This window comes from Sarcophilus harrisii, chromosome 6, assembly GCF_902635505.1.
Source record: "Sarcophilus harrisii chromosome 6, mSarHar1.11, whole genome shotgun sequence".
NCBI lineage: Eukaryota > Metazoa > Chordata > Mammalia > Dasyuromorphia > Dasyuridae > Sarcophilus > Sarcophilus harrisii.
In genome coordinates this window covers 603,501-619,489 of record NC_045431.1, presented here as the reverse complement: position 1 = coordinate 619,489, position 15,989 = coordinate 603,501, and the positions used below count along the sequence as shown (strand labels likewise).

The window sequence follows — 15,989 nt, the reverse complement described above, 5'->3', positions numbered from 1 at the left end:
TTTAACAATCAACTGAATGTTTGACAAGTCACTCACTCTTAGTCCTCATATTTCTCCTCTGTAATATAAGAACCATCCAAGGAGAAGGACCAGACACTCTCTAAGGTTCCTTTCAACTTTAAAAACCATGTGTCTCAGTTAAAGGAAACCTAAATCAAAAATACTAGGACTTTTCCTTTCTCGGAATCTCTGTAGGGTGCTGAAGGTCTCTTGTTTTGGAGGAGAGGGATGGGTGGCACCTGTTGAGATGGAAGGATGTGGGTGCTGGTTGCGTTTGGGGCCCCTGGGATGAGGCTTCAGGCTGGGCTCTGGCTATTTAAAGAGGGCTGAGGGGTAGCTGAGGCACTTGACTCATTCTCACTTCATGACTGGACTGCCTCTTTTTCTGGTCCTCCATGGCCTTGGTGATGGCTGTTAAGCTGCTTCTCATGCATGAAGCCCTTCCTGGCAAGACACTGCATCCTGTAAGCCCCAACTTCCCACTCCCCTTATACTCGTCAGGAGTTCTGTCTCCCAAGGTACCATCTAGTGCATGATATGCCACCGCAACATTCCCTTGTTTTTTTTTTTTTTGTTTTGTTTTGTTTTGTTTTACAAACGGGGATTTCATCAATGCAAGGAGCTCTTGGAGAGCTCCTCACCCTAAGCAGATGGGCACTTTTTATGCAGACAATAAGCTATTGCCGCTGGATCCAGAAGGAGGTCAAGGCTGGGGCATTTCACCACATCCCTTCTCTCAAAGGGATCCCAGTCAGCTCTGGACCCCAGCAGCTAGACAGATCATGTTTAGTCTTTGGGAAGCATGAACTCCAAAGAATGGAATTGGGTCATCTTCCTCAGTCTTGGACCCTTTGCAACTGAATCTCTGGAAAAATACTTAAAACTTCTGTGTAGTGTCTTCCCAAAGCAGGAAATAGAAAGGTCCTAAATGTATGAATTACATAGAGGATTGCTGTTGATTTCCTCAGTACAAAAAATATCTAATGACTCCTTATGTTGTCAGAAGGTGTAACAAAAGGCTGCGGGAGCGTGGTGGCTATTATGCTCTCCTGGAAGACTGCTCCTTAGGTCATCAATAATAAGAAAAAAGATGAGATGGTAATCCAAAGTTCATTGCCTTGATAGATCTGCATTCTAAATTTGACCATGGCTTCAACTTTCTGTATTAATTTCTTATTTTATTCACAGAGAAATCAACTATTTTCTCTAGTGTGTTATATAAAGAGACTTTGCAGGCACTGAGGCTAAAATGCATTTTATCAGCTGTTAAGGTAAAATAAATGTGGCTGCTGTGAGTTTGTATGACTTGAAATAGCATCATAGTTTGGCTAATTGGGGTTGCCATCTGCTTCAAGCAAGGGGCATCTTCCCTTTTTTTAGGACTGCGATGAGAGAGAACCTAATTTTCAGACTCTATGACTTTTAGATTGCTTGTTCTGCATGTTTTTGATGACTTGGAAGGCTATAATTATATGTAGTTATAAATCTGTCATCTAAATTTCATTAATTTTCCTTAAAATGAATTTAAATTTCAGATTTAAACTCTATAAACATTACTTTCTATCTATAACACATATGTTAATATAATCTATGATCTCACAGAAATGGGATTTTACAGTTGGAAAAGATGCTTGGGCTCATCTCTGCTTTTTCAACTCAACACACAGTCATTCTCTTTTCCTCTTATTCCCAGTGGGACATCCTCGATTCAACCTTTATTAAGCATCTGCAAACAACAGAGTGCTGTGGACATACAAAGACAGGTGAAATGGTGGCTGCCCCCAAGGAGCTTACATTTTACTGCTGAGGGAAGGGAGGGGTCAGAGGGGAGGAGTTAAAGGAAGCTTGGTATGTGCCATATGTACAAATAGCAAATCCTCGCTAATTTGAGAAGAGAAAGAAGTGCACCAGATTCTAAGGTCCCTTCCAGCTCTGACATTCTATGATCTACGTACACAGGATCAAAGGATTCAGAACTGGATAGAATCTTAGGGAGAGCATCTGAGAAGCAGAGGAGTGAAGGCATCTACTCAGGCTGATGCAAGTTAGTAAGTAGCAGTGCCTGGATTTAAACTCAGCACTGGAGTCTCTATGGGTTGCTTTTACCATGCTGCAGGTTCCTCCTAGTGCTGCCTTCTGTATTCTAAGCTCAGCTTTGAGTTTCTGATTCAATCCTATTGTGACTAATATTTATTCCTATCATAATGGCACCTTGGAGCACATTTGAGAGTTACAGCTGCAAAATATTGGATAATCCCATGATCCTGTGTGCACTCACCAATTCCAGTGACCATTGTAGAAGACAGATGAAGGTAAGTAGCACATGGATGGGCCTGGAAGGCCTGAGTCCATCACCAATATACAGATGTGTATTCTACACTTTTATCTCCTACAGGTCCATCCCAGAGATAAGGTAAGTCATGTATCTTGGGCTACAAGGTTCTCTAGGTCTCTTGCTTCCCCAGAGGGACCCTGCACAAGACTGTTCCAGGATAATTCACAAGGGTACTGATGTTCCATTCACACTGTCAGAGACTTACTTAGCTACTCTGATCAAGACAATGATTCAAAATGATTCCAAAGGACCATGATGGAAAATGCCATCCATCTACAGGGAGAGAAATGATGAATGCTGAGTGCAGACTGAAGCAGACTTTTCTTTATTTTTTTTTCTTTTGCAACGTGGCTAATACAGTAACATATATTATATATATATATATATATATATATATATATATATATATATATATATTATTTCACTTGTATAATATTATAATGCTTTCCTTCTCAAGGGGGAGGGGAAGGGTAGGAGACAAAGAATCGGGAAGTCAAAATCTTTTCAGATGAATGCTCAAAATATTTATATGTAATTTGGAAATAATTAATGAAATAAAACCATATATATATAATTCCCATCCAACCTTCCTTTGAAAGAAAAAGGGTAAGTTAGATCAGTTCAATTGTGGGTTTAATTTTCTCCATTTCAACACATAATATGATATGCTTTGGTACCCAGAGTGTTCTTCAGAGATAGAAACCTAAAGTTTCGATCTAAATATGTTGAATTGAATTCCCAATTTAGGACTAATAGAAAATCAATTGTAGAGCTGTTAATTTCCACCTGGTTTTACGTACCTCATCAAATATCTCTAACCTTTTAAGCCTCTTGGGTAATTAAATTTTTCTAGCAACGTAGAATTCTAATTGAAACATTGATCGACCATTCCATCAAATAAGGCATAATCATAGGTAAGTAATTTTTAAGACAACATTTTGATGCATGATGCTTCATTGGTTTATTAATTTTGAATGGTCGAAAGCTAGGTAAGTATAAAAGTTTTATGGGACAAGTTATAATAGTTGCAGTATTTTCTCATACTTTTTATTTTTAGGAAAATTTGAAAAAGACACTGTGGCATAATCCAAGTACCAGTAATCTCAAGAGAAAGACGAAGATTGAAATTTGAACCAAGAAGGATGAGATGAAGAAACATAATTCTTTGACACACTTTAGTTAAGGTCTAAATCTTCAAAGGAATTTTACATTACTTGACCTTTGTTTGGGGGAGCAAGAATTTATCTGTAATCTGATAACCAACTAAAAGAAAGATCCCAATAACTTGTTTTTAGTTTTTATGGTTTTCTATGACCCTTCTCCCTTCCAAGCCAAACCCCTTACATTTTTTTCCTGTAAAAAATCATAATCCTCCTCATCTATATCCATATAACATCACTCTGAGCAGAAGGGTTCATATGTTTAGGTGTGATTTTCAGGTTGAGCCGCAGAAACTGGAAACAATTTGGCAGGAGTGTGAGCCTGTGGAGGAAAACTAGAGAAAGACTTTGAGAGCTCTAACCCAGTTACCCGGACTTTTCCACTTTGATGTGCAGGTAATGAATGCTGGTAAGTTTTTCTAACAGTCTTCTCATCCCGGAGTATTATGGTGATTGTGTTTTGAGTACCCAATGTGATTTTGCTTGTTTAAAACCTATTTATTATTTTACTTTTTTTAAAAAAGTATTTAAAGTACTTTTAAGTACTTGAAATACTTTTAAGTAAAATTACTTTTTAAAAAAGTAATTAAAGTAATTACAAAATACTATTTTTATAAAAAGTTACTATTTTCCAAATTGTCACCCAACTGCCCAACTTGTTTAAAAAATAAAGGTAGCACAATTTATTGTTTCAAAACAGGAACAGCTGGCAAATTGAGTTTGCAAGATTAATACATATATGAAAGGCAATGACTGAGTATTGTTATACAAAAGAAATATTTTAGCTATTATAAAAATGCTTAATTTCTGCAAAAACCACAGGGAAGAGACAATCCAGTAAATACAAGATTTGTAAATGTACATATCATTTTCTCCTTAAATTGTTGGTGGAATTCCAATTGCCTTTTATAGCCTTTCTACTGCTTGGGTTTGGTTATTTTCCCCTTCTGCTAAATAATAATGATGATAATCTTCAATTATGTCCTATTGCCTGTAGGATCCATGGTAAACTTCCTTAAGCTGGTACTGGGAGGCCTCAAGACTGGCTCCAATGCACCTTTCTAGCCTTATTTTTCACTGTACTCGTACTTCCCGGCCTTGCCCCCTGGCACCTCGGATTATCCACAAAGCTGAATCCCTATACCCATCCAAATGTCGCTCTTACTCTCAGAGAACTCATTTCAATCTTCTGGGCCACTCAGTGTTCTCATCTATGAAATTAAGGTCACAGAATTTGGAGCTGGAAAGAACCTCAGAGAAGCTCCGGTCGGAATCACCAAATTTGAGAGTTGGACCTTAAAAGCCTGGCATCTGGCCCAGCCCAGACCATGCCATCATTGTCACATGCCCAGCAAGCCGTCGAACTGAAACTCGCCAAAGAAAGGGAACTGGCTCCCTCTTGAAGCAGTCCCGGCCACTTGGAGTTCCAATTGACGTTCTTCTCATGATGTCCAATCTAATTATGCTTCTTTGCACGTCTAATCCCTGCTCTCCATTATGAGCCTGGGGCCAAAGCAAACGAATCCAATCCCTTGTTTTCCCATTGGAAACCTTACTGCTGATTGAACTAATGGCCACAAGATAAATACATAAATATATTCCTTTGCTTCACTGACCTGGTGGGGAGACAGGCAAGAATTACGAGAACAGTCTCTTCTCCCACTTCCATGCAAGGACTGGGGGGACTTTTATGACAGGTAACAGGGTTAGAGAAAAAGGAACTTCCTGAGGAAGAGAGAGGGCCAAGAATTAAGCAGGAAGCCTTGCTGGACCATGCAGAGACCACAGGGTAACTGAATGCACAGAAGCTACATGGGAACTGAGGGAAGGGGCTTGGCAACAGTTTGAAACCAGGAAGGTGGGAGGCAAATGCCAAATGGATAGTCTGAGGAGGTACATCTCACACAATCACTTCCAGCTAGGGGGTGGGGGAAAATATTGGATTTTTTTTCTTTACCTAAACATTCTAGGTGTCAGTATGAGATTGAGTGATTTATTCTTCGGCTGCTCCTAAACCAGATAGTAGTTACCTCAGCCTTCAACTTCCATTATTCCTAAGGAGGAGCAATTTTCTGTGCATTTACTGCCTTTCTCCTCAGGCCTCATTCCACCAAATCCTGGTCTGGAAGAAGAGCCATTTCCCTAACAGTCACCACTTGCTTCCAACAAAACTGCCTGCAGTGAAGGGAGGTGAGTGCTCTAACTTCAGATATCCAGAATCCTTTTTGGTTTAGGGAAAAGTGCTGTGAATGGTCACAAACTTCCTTCTACACCCACCCCTCCCCAGTATAGGCTCTAGTTTCTAGACTCACCTCCAGGTACACATCTACTCTTAGTTATGCTGGGCTGAATACTTCAATGAGTCCATGATTTCCAAGGGAGAGCCAGAGAAGAAGGAAACTCCCATGACCCACTGCACCAGCTAATAACATCTTTCCCCCATCTTCTGTGATTCTCCTCTGTGTCCTTCAAGAAATCCTTCACAGGAAAACTATCCCTATAGACTAGAAACCTGTTTCTGATCTTTTTCTATTGAATGGTGGTGGTGTGACTGGGTCATTTTGGTGTGTTTAGCGCGGTGTGACCTTTTTAGGGTTTTCTTGGCACTGATAAGCGTTTTGCCATTTCCATCTCCCACTCATTTTACTGATGAGGAAACGGAGGCAAACGGGCAAACCGGCCCTGGATCACAAAGACGCTGAATCAGACTGGATTTGAATTCAGTTCTTCCCATCTCCAGCAGGCACTCTACTCGCTGTATCGCCCAGCTGCTCAGGACAAATATAAATTCCTCCATTCGACTTTTAAGAAACCAAACCTGGCCCCTCCCTCCCTTGTGAGACATCTTCCATCTTCCTCCTCTCCATGTTCTCCGCAGATCAGTGACATGACACACTCCATCACTTACTTGCATGTCTTTTCAGGGACTGAGCTGTCCCTGTTCCTCTCTGCCTCCTGGCTTCCCAGGCTTCCTGGCTTCAGCTCTCAGCTACAACCCCATCTGAAGAAACCTTGCCTGGTCCAGCTCTGTGTTGTGGTCTTCCTTATGGAGTGACCTCCCCTTCCTCCTGCCTCTTGTTCACACAGAGATGTTGAGATGCTGTCTCCCCTGTCAGCCTGGGAGCCCCTGGGGAGCAGGGGTTGCTTTGTTGTCATCATTGCTGTTGGTTTCCCTTTCTTTGTGCCCCCAGCACTTTACCCACTGTCCAACATACTGTACGTCTTTAAACACTTGGCGATTTGGCAACAAAGACAAAAATATGTCAGGATAAAGTAAAATAATAAAACCATTTTTTCTTATGATCCATGTTGTCTAAAACTAATCACCTGGGAATGAATGGCTGCCTCTCACTCTGCCTTTCATCACTTTTTCCTTTATCATTTATCACTCTTTCCTTCAATCCTTAACCCATGAAGCAGAAAACAATACCCCAGCTCAGTAAACTATTCCCCAGAGCATATTATGCATGGAGCTCTGTACTGAACCCGGAAGAGAGAAGTGACTGGGAGGGCATGAACCTTGGAGGGATAATCTAAGCAATGAACTTAAAATCAAATAAATCATTATTTCTTTTAGTTAAGAAAATGACTTTTGTGGTATATAGGGCCCACCTGGTTGAACTGATTCATTAATTGTTGGGACTGATTGTGATCTCAACACAGAGAAATCCCAGGTGAGGAACGACCTCCTTCAAGGGGTCAGAACTTTTTTCTGCCAAAATCTTAAATTACTTCACAGAGCATTGAGAAGTTCAGTGACAGAGGCAAGGTTTGCATCCAGGTCTGCCTGGTTTCAGGAAGAGTTCTCTATCTACCATGCCATCCTACCTCTCATGATAGGTTTAGAAGAATAAATACTTAAAGAATCACAGAAGCTCAGACTTGGAGGAACCTAAAAATCCATTGTCACTAATCAGGAATCTCCCCTACAAACCTCAACAAATAAACATGTATCTTCCATTTGAAGACCTCCATTTATGAGACGCATAGCATCCCAAATGAGTATCACCTTTCACTTTTGGAGAGCTCTAATTGTTAGGAAAGCTTTCCTTACATAAACCTGGATGCCTTCCATAACGCTGCTTTCGGGAACAAGCTGAGTCTTTATTCCTAATGGCATCTCTTCAAGTGCTTGGGCATCCTTTATTACATCTAGCTTTAAGTCTTATCTTCTCTGGGCTAAATAGCTTCAATTCCTTAAATTAATCCTGCTGTGGTTTGACTTCTAGTTTTCTTGTTATCTTGGCTAAACCCTAGAAGTGGATAGGGCCTTAGACTAATGAAATCCAAAGCAATAAGTTAATGGGACTCTCCTTCAACACCTCCCTGACTAATGGGCATTTAGGCTCTGCTTACATACGCCCCTCCCCCCCCAGAGAGCATTTCATCTCTGCTTTTGAAATAGAGCGTAATGGATTGGAAGGACTTCCTTTGTTTTAGTAAATTGGTTCAACATGTAGCCATGTTGGTTTTTCTGTATCTTGACATTAGGAGAAATTAATGTTCCAGGTCTAATAGAAACTTGTATCTCTACAAGTGGTAGAGGTGCCACTTGTGGGCATGATGGGCAACAGAGGTGCCAGATGTAGGGCAACATTTCTGCAGAAAGTATTTCTGGTTTTGTTTTTGTTTTGTTTTGTTTTAATAACATTGGAACCACAAGACAAGAAAAGAGCCACGGAAATAATTTTTAGGGTGGGTTATTCTCCATGCAAAAAGACTGAGAAACAGCCACATTTTATGAAATGTTTACTGGTATAAACCGGTAGTATCAAACTTATATGGTAACAGGAATCACTAAATGATACATAAGTATCCCTGGGGGACTACATATTAACCTGGAAGACCCATATTAATATCATCCATATTCTATTATAATTTAATTATCTTGTTAAGAATTTCCCAATTACATTTCAGTCTGGTTCTGTCTGCGCTTGAATGTAGCCCGTAGGTGATGTTTTTGACCTTTGGCGTAGAGGGCTCAACCTCACTTGTAGAAAAAAGACTGCTTTTAAAAATCTCTGTCATTCAATGTTGGAGTATACAGATTTCTAAACTGGTCCTAGGTGATAAAGCCAGTCTCTGACAACTCATATTTCTGGATCAAATGAAAACCATCTACTGTTCCAAGTGTGTAAACACTATTGTTTTTAGTTTCATAGAACTTTCCATACCTGGTGAAATCTTGCTGTCTGTGTCATCTCCCCCCCGCCTTTTTTTTTAGACAGGATATTAATAAACTGGAACAAAACCAAAGGATAGTGACCAGGATGATAAATGGAAATTATGCTATATGAGATCCCATAAAAGGATATAACATAGGAGGTACAGAAGAGAAAGAGCATTAAAGGACCCTCAAATCTATCTCCCACATTCCCTCCAATTTATTTTACAAATGAAGAAACTGGTCCCATTATGATAGAGTTCGATGACTCAGTGGATAGAGCCATGTTCCTGCAGTCTAGAAGACTTGTATTCAAATTTAGCCTCAAACGTTTACTAGCTAGGTAATCCTGGGTAAATCTGTCTCAGATTCCATCTTTTGTCTCTCTCAGTTTCCTCAACTGTTGGATAATAACAAGCACCTACTTTGTGAAGACCAAATGAGGTAACACTTGTAAAACATTTAGCACAATGCCTGGCACATAGCAAGTGCTTCTTAAATGTTTGTCTCCTTTCTTCCCACACAGATAACATTACTATGTGGCCCAACTTCACAGAACTAATTTGCAGCAAAGAATGAAATCTCCCTCTGGTGTTCTTTATCCCAGACCACGCTGGTAATTCATAAAAGTGATTGTGTCGAATGAACAAGCATTTATCAAATGCTTCCTCAGAGTCAGATACAACCCCAAGTCAGAGAAAATGGCATTGATTAGAAGAATTAGACCAGTCTCCACCATCTAGAGGGTAGACCTGGAGTCCATAAGGAAAGTTTCCTTCTGGAAGGGAGATTTCTGCTTATTGGCCAAGCTGCCCAGCAATGGCAGCAACTCATTTGGTAGGTAATGAGTTTGACAGAAAAGCAGAGGAACTTGATTTGACTGTTCCAAGATGCTCCTTTACTCAGCCAACTTGTCCTATCTTCCATGACCCCTGTTCTTTAACATGTGAGGTCAGCCCTGTGGATGGATCCAGCAGTATATGCAGACTAGGAACACTTGAGTTTTCCACCCCCTTCCAACTCGGACTCTCCCAAACAGTGCATCACCTTGATGTGGGAAAGTGTTAAATAATCAGGTCCCTGAGAAAGTGTGAATTCAGAGCAGAACTTGGCTCCCCTTTACTAGCAGAGGCCCTGCCCAACTAGATGAATGATCATAATGATGGCATTTTATAAAGCCTTAAGGTGCCTTACAAATATTACCTCATTTTCTTCTCACAACAACTCTAGCTAATAGATGCTATTATTATCCTCACTTTCCAGATGAGGAAACTGAAGAACAGGAAGGTTTAATCACTTGCCCAAAGTCATACTAACCAGTGAGGATCTGAATCCAGGTCTCAGGTCTTCCTGACTTCAGCATCCGCACTCTTACCCCTTTTATCATTGAGCTGCCTCACTTGTTCTGTTAAGTATCTGAATTCAAACCAGTAAGACCCAGTGCAAAGAGAAATTTTGGCAGAAACTGGGATGGGGGAACAGCTTGGAGATAATTTCGAAGGAACCACGTCACCATCTGATAGGGCTATTGTGAAGGAGAATTACACTTTAAGTACATCTAAGTGAGATTCACAGAGATTACAGATGAGAAGCTAAGATCCATATAGCAAAAGAACTGATTTTAAGTAGATGGCCTTGTTGAGGCAACATGACACAGGGAGAGACTACTGATTTTGGAGTTAGAAGAGGACCCGATTTCCAATCTCAGCTCTCCTAGTCACTAACTGTATGCTTTTCTTCTCTTTGGGGATCCATTTCCTCTTCTATAAAATGAGGACATTGAACCTGATAGCTTTCACAGGCCCTTCCATCACTAAATCTATGATCCTAATATCTCTTACTCTAAGATAATATTGAAATATGAAAAACAGAAGATATTGAGACAAAGAGACGAAGTCAATTATAGGACACAACAGTTTTCAGTAGAACATTAAGCAATGTGTCCAGAACCAATAGGTACCATTTCACAGTGCGCTGAACTAAAGGCTGCTACTAGGTATCTGTCATTGGGTTTGTGCAGTAACCAGATTAATTTACCTCTAGATGGAGTCTACAAGATGGCAGAACCACAAAATGCAAAAAGCAAAAGCTGTTGGAATACACGGGAGCCACCTGCCAGTGGCTGCTGGAGACCCCACCCAGACCTGCAGAATGGATCTCCTTGTGTGAGAGGATGATACAGGGAGGCTGAGAGGCCACTGCTGTTCTCTGACCTCTGACTGAGAGGCTGTTGCATTGTCTGACCTTATTCCTCTTCCCTCTGCCTCCAATTTATCTCATTCCCAGTCTGCAACACTTGTGTCAGCAGAGGCTGCCCTACAACTCCTTCAGATGCTATGATCCACAGCTGTGAAGGCTCTCAGGGAACTGACCTGCCCCATAACAAAAAGCAACCACTCTTCCCTCACACCATGAACGAAAGCAAACTGAACTCAATCAACAAGAGGTCAATAAAGAAGCTTTGGACAATGGCTGCCATGCCGTTTGCTCTTAGAACTGATGTTGGGGGAGATGACTCAAGACATTATTGACCCATTGCAAATTGTTCAAGTAAATGATGGAAATTGTGCAAACAAATCCCTGCCAGTCCCAAACATTCAGCAACTCCCAAATATTTAACAAGACAGTATGGTGATCACTTCATAGGATTATGGACGTGGTGCTTGGGGGAAATGCAAACATCATCTAGCCCACTGCCAGCATTTTCTCCATGAAATACTAATTCCCAAACTGATTTGACCCAAGTCACACAGTGATGAAGTGGCAGTCAGGAAATGAATCCAGCCATCTTGCCTCTCCAAAAGGAGCTTCCCAGAATCCTAGAGATAGCAAGGATTAGAGCTTGGATTCAGATCGGGGCCTGCTGGCTCTAAGGGGAATGAGCATTTGAGGCACATAACACAAGATTCAGATCCAGGATGGAGGATATGTAATCAGGCAAACAATAAGGTTGTCTATTAGGAAGTGCAATCCCAGCATTGTCTAGATTTTCAGGGAGTTTCAATACCTCCATGGACCCCAGACGCTTGCTTTATTAGAAGGGAGCAGAGAATGTGTGTGTTTTGTCTATTTTTTCTTTGTAATTCATAAAAGTAGAAAGGAGGATGAGCAATCATTTGCCACCCTTTGAAGCTGCCCCAGAACCTGGTATCATGGGAGACAGACAGGCTTTCTCTGTAGATGCAGTCCAGCTTGTATCGCCAATCTCACCTAATCCTTTCCTGCAAGCCCTTTGCACCAACCTGCCCTGTGCTCCCAAACTTCGTCTAGCTCTAACCAGCATGAGTAGTACAATCTGGAAAAATGCATCGTCTCTGATTTCTTTGAAGTCATAACAGCTAGCTTTTATACAGTACTTTATAAATATTTTATTTTATTCTCACAATAGTTCTGTAAGGTTGATGATATTGTTGTTTCCATTTTACACATAGGGAAACTGAGGTTCACAGAGGTTACAGATGAGAAACTAAGATACATACAGCAAAAGAACTGATTTGCTAAAGTTTACATAAAGGTCATAACTGCCAAAGCAGAAATTTGAACCCAGGTCCTCTGTATCCAAATTTGGGATTTGAACCCAGGTTTCTTGATTCCAATTTCCATGTTCTTCAGAGTTTCCCACACTGCTTACTTTAATTAATCACCTTTTGGTTAACTTAGAGTTCATGGGCTTCTGTGTACTTAGCTAGTTAATCAATGAAACATTTATTAAGCACTTAATATATGCCAGGAGCTGGGCTAAGGGTTGAAGAAAGGCAAAAAAGCATGGTGTCTGTTCTTAAAGAGCTTCCATTCTAATAGGGGAGAAGAGGGAACTATTTATCTCTAACCCCCTCTCTCTCTCTCTCTCTCTCTCTCTCTCTCTCTTTATATATATATATATATATACACAAATATATATCTCACTTTACACATATATGTATACGAAGTAAATTGAAATTAATCTGTGAGGGAAGGGACTAGCACGGAGAAGGCTGATAAATAGACTTCTGGCAGTAGGTGGGATTTGAACTGAGTCTTGAAGGAAAGAAGAGAAGTCAAGAGAACAAGTGGCAGAGGAGGAGAAGTGTTTCTGGGATGGGAGAGGGCACAGGCAACAGACAGAGTTGTGTTGGAACAACAAGGAGGCCAGAGTTGCTGAATTATAAGAGTACACGGAAAGTACTAACATGTAAGAAGACTAGAAAGAGAGGAAGAACCTGAGTTGTGAAGGCCTTTAAAAACCCCAGTAGAGGGTTTTAGGTTTAATTCTGGAAGCAACTGGGAGCTGCTGGGTTTATTGAGTAGGGGGTAACATGGTCAGATCTGAACTTTGGGTGCAATCTACAAGTCCATCCAGTCAGGCTCTAAACCCGATCCGTCTTGGTAAACCCTGGAAGGACCTTACCCAAACTGGTGCTCCAATGACAGTTACCTTTGAAAGCCACTTCAAGGCTTCCCCAACAGGCCAAAAGAAAATGAGTTATTTAAGTCAAGGCTGACCCCAGGCTTTTAGCTGTTTTATAATCTCTCTATCTTATTCTGAGAAGAAGAAAAAAAGTACAGAATGGACAAAACCTTTTTTGTATCTACCAAGGATTTTCCAGGGGTAGTCAAAATTTCTCCTGCCAGAGATTTCATCTCTATCTTACTTTTTAAAGATGGCCAACCTTTATTTTTTTGTGATTATTATTTTTATTTGTACTTATGTTATATTTATTTTTACTATGAATCCTATTTAAAACTAAATGGGGTTTTGACAACACTGCCATTGGGTGATTTCTAACCAGACAGACCAATAGTCTTCCTTTTCTCTTTCTGCTTTTTGAAAAGATTTCTGAGCACCGCCACTATTATCCTGAAGGCACCAAAATTATACCACAAAGAATCAAGTTTGTAATGCAATTCTTTCTTAAAACTGAATTCACAAATAATCTGAAAAGCAAGTTAAAATAGACTTGAAAACTGTCAAAATCAGAGTAAGCTTTCATTTTTGTACTGTATTTTATTTATTTTGTCCCTACTGTTGTCAGCCAAGCTGTACTTTGACTGTTTTCCTTTCTCCTGTCTAGAAGTGTGTCTTACTTAACCATCTACATTGTATCTGCCCCAATGCTAGGAAGGAAGGGGGTATAGAACAACTTTCTAAAGATTGAGTTGAGAAGAAAAGCAGCTCACACTGGGGCAAAAAGGGAGGAAAGCAGAATTCTAAGCCTTGACTTTTTTCACATCATTGATCAATAGTGTCTTAGGACTACAAGCACTTTCTTCCCACCAACAACCTTGTGGGATAGATCGAGCAAGGATTGTCATGGTCATCCCACCCAGTAGGGAACCGAGGTCAGAGAAGAAAGTGATTTTGGTCAAAGTCACTCGTGGCAGAACTCCAACGCAAACCAAGACTCCTCAGGGGCTTTTCCCAGCACCACTGGATTTGGAATCAGAGGCAGGGGCTTGAATTCGGGCTCTGCTACTTACCACCTTGGTAAAACCAGACAAAAGACAACTCCTGGGCTTCAGCTTCCTCAACAAGAAAAAGAATGGGTTGAACTAAATTATTTCAACAGTCCCTTTCAGCTCTTAATCCTACGACCATAGAGATAGTATGGTGTTATAGAAGGAACCTCAGACTGAGTCACAAAGACCCCATTCTGAATCTTGGCTCCCTAGGAGCCCTAACCTATCAGTTACATGTCCTCTTCAAGTCTTTTTATCCTCTCTGAGCTTTTGTTAACTGGGGACTGCGATATTTTCATTACCTCACAGTGCCAGGCAACATTTCAACAAGGAGTTGTGAAGCTCCTACCGCGTGCAAGAAACAATTCTGTATCCCAGGGATGCAAAAACAAAATTGAGAAAGTTTCCTGCCTTCCAGGAGCTTGCATTCTATGGGCTATAAGGGCATTCCAAGAGGTAGAGAGCACTCCTTGCTGAGGGAGAAGGAAAGGCTTTTCCCAGCAGATGGTGCATGAGCAGAGCCTTGAAGGCAATCCCAGAATCCCGAGGCCATGGTGCTTTCCTGGGTTGTGCAAAGGCATGGAGCTGAGAGCACGCCACTTTGGGGAACAGCCAAGGAGCCCGATGGGAAACTTCGAAGCTCCATAGACAGAGCAGCTTTGGTCCTGTCTCATTCTTAGCCCATGGGATGCTATTCCAGCCTCCAAAGCATTCTTTTCAACACAAAATTGGGCGCCACCTGCTGGGAACATGGTTTGTGTTCAGATAAGTTGGATTGATTAGACTGGGAATGACTTGGAAGGAAAGTGGCTGTTGGGATGATGTGGGGAAGAAAGGAGCTCAGAAGGGGCCCTCTGGAGGGCTATCACGGGCTCCGCAGAAACCCGACACCCGGCAGGTGCAGCCAGTGCCCTCCGCTGTCCTGGGCAAATCCGGTGAGGGCTTCCTTCGGAAGGGTGACCCGTAAGAGTCAGGAAATGAGCCCAGCCACCATCCAGATCCAGCGTTCTTTCCATTGTGCCACATCTTGCCTCTCAAAAGGAGCTTCCCAGAATCCTAGGGATAGCAAGGATTAGAGCTTGGATTCAGATATGGGCCTGCTGGCTCTGAGGGGAATGAGCATTTGAATCACATAACACATGATTCAGATCCAAAATGGAGGATATATAATCAGGCAAACAATAAAGTTGCCTGTTAGGAAGTGCAATCCGAACTACTCATCACCCTCTGCTTCCAGGGTGTTTAAAATGGCCTTTGGGAAGAGTTGCCAGGAACTCGCAGAGAAGAAAAGTTCCCCAGCGGGCGTCCTGGTCGGTCCTTGGCTAAGGAGCCATGGATCAACGTTGCCCAGGCCTGGCTCCCAGCCCACCTTTGGCCAGAGACCCTTCCTCCTCCCTCAGTTGCTAAGGCCTTTCCCCCTGAGATCTCTCCCCACTCTGGATGTAGCTTTCTTGTAGCTTGCTCTGTGTCTGTTATTTACCCCATTAGAAAAAGGCAGGGAGCACTCCTTGCTGAGGCAGCAGAAAAGGCTTTTCCCAGCAGACGGTGCATGAGCAGAGCCTTGAAGGCAATCCCAACTCTGTGTCTGTTATTTACCCCATTAGAAAGTTAGTTCCTTGAGGTCAGGGGCTGCTTTGGCTTTTCCCTGTAACCTCGCAGTATAGCAAGATGTCTGCTACATGATATAATACATAATATTTAACATAACATAATGTATAATGAGGTCTTCATAAACGCTTTTGTGGTAGACTGATTTCTGTGGGATCTATTAGAATGATGCTGGATTTATAAATGGAGGGACAGGGAGGGAGACCGGGACAGAGACATAGAGTCAGAGAGGAGCCAGAGGACCACACAGAGAGAGACAGAGACACACAGAGACTGAGAGAGAGAC

The 15,989-nt window shown here is 41.6% G+C and overlaps 1 long non-coding RNA gene across 3 annotated transcripts; it reads left to right on the top strand.

Moving 5' to 3' along the window:
- The first annotated feature begins 2,773 nt into the window (after nt 1–2,773).
- LOC116419813 lies at nt 2,774–10,791 on the top strand. 3 transcript variants are annotated; one of them, XR_004230121.1, is made up of 4 exons: nt 2,774–3,519; nt 3,775–3,904; nt 4,493–5,685; nt 10,703–10,791. It is a non-coding gene; the product is annotated as an uncharacterized LOC116419813 (long non-coding RNA). The 3 variants fall into 3 exon arrangements; XR_004230120.1 differs by having other exon boundaries at nt 2,774–3,891; XR_004230119.1 differs by having other exon boundaries at nt 2,774–3,904.
- Nucleotides 10,792–15,989: the final 5,198 nt, after the last annotated feature.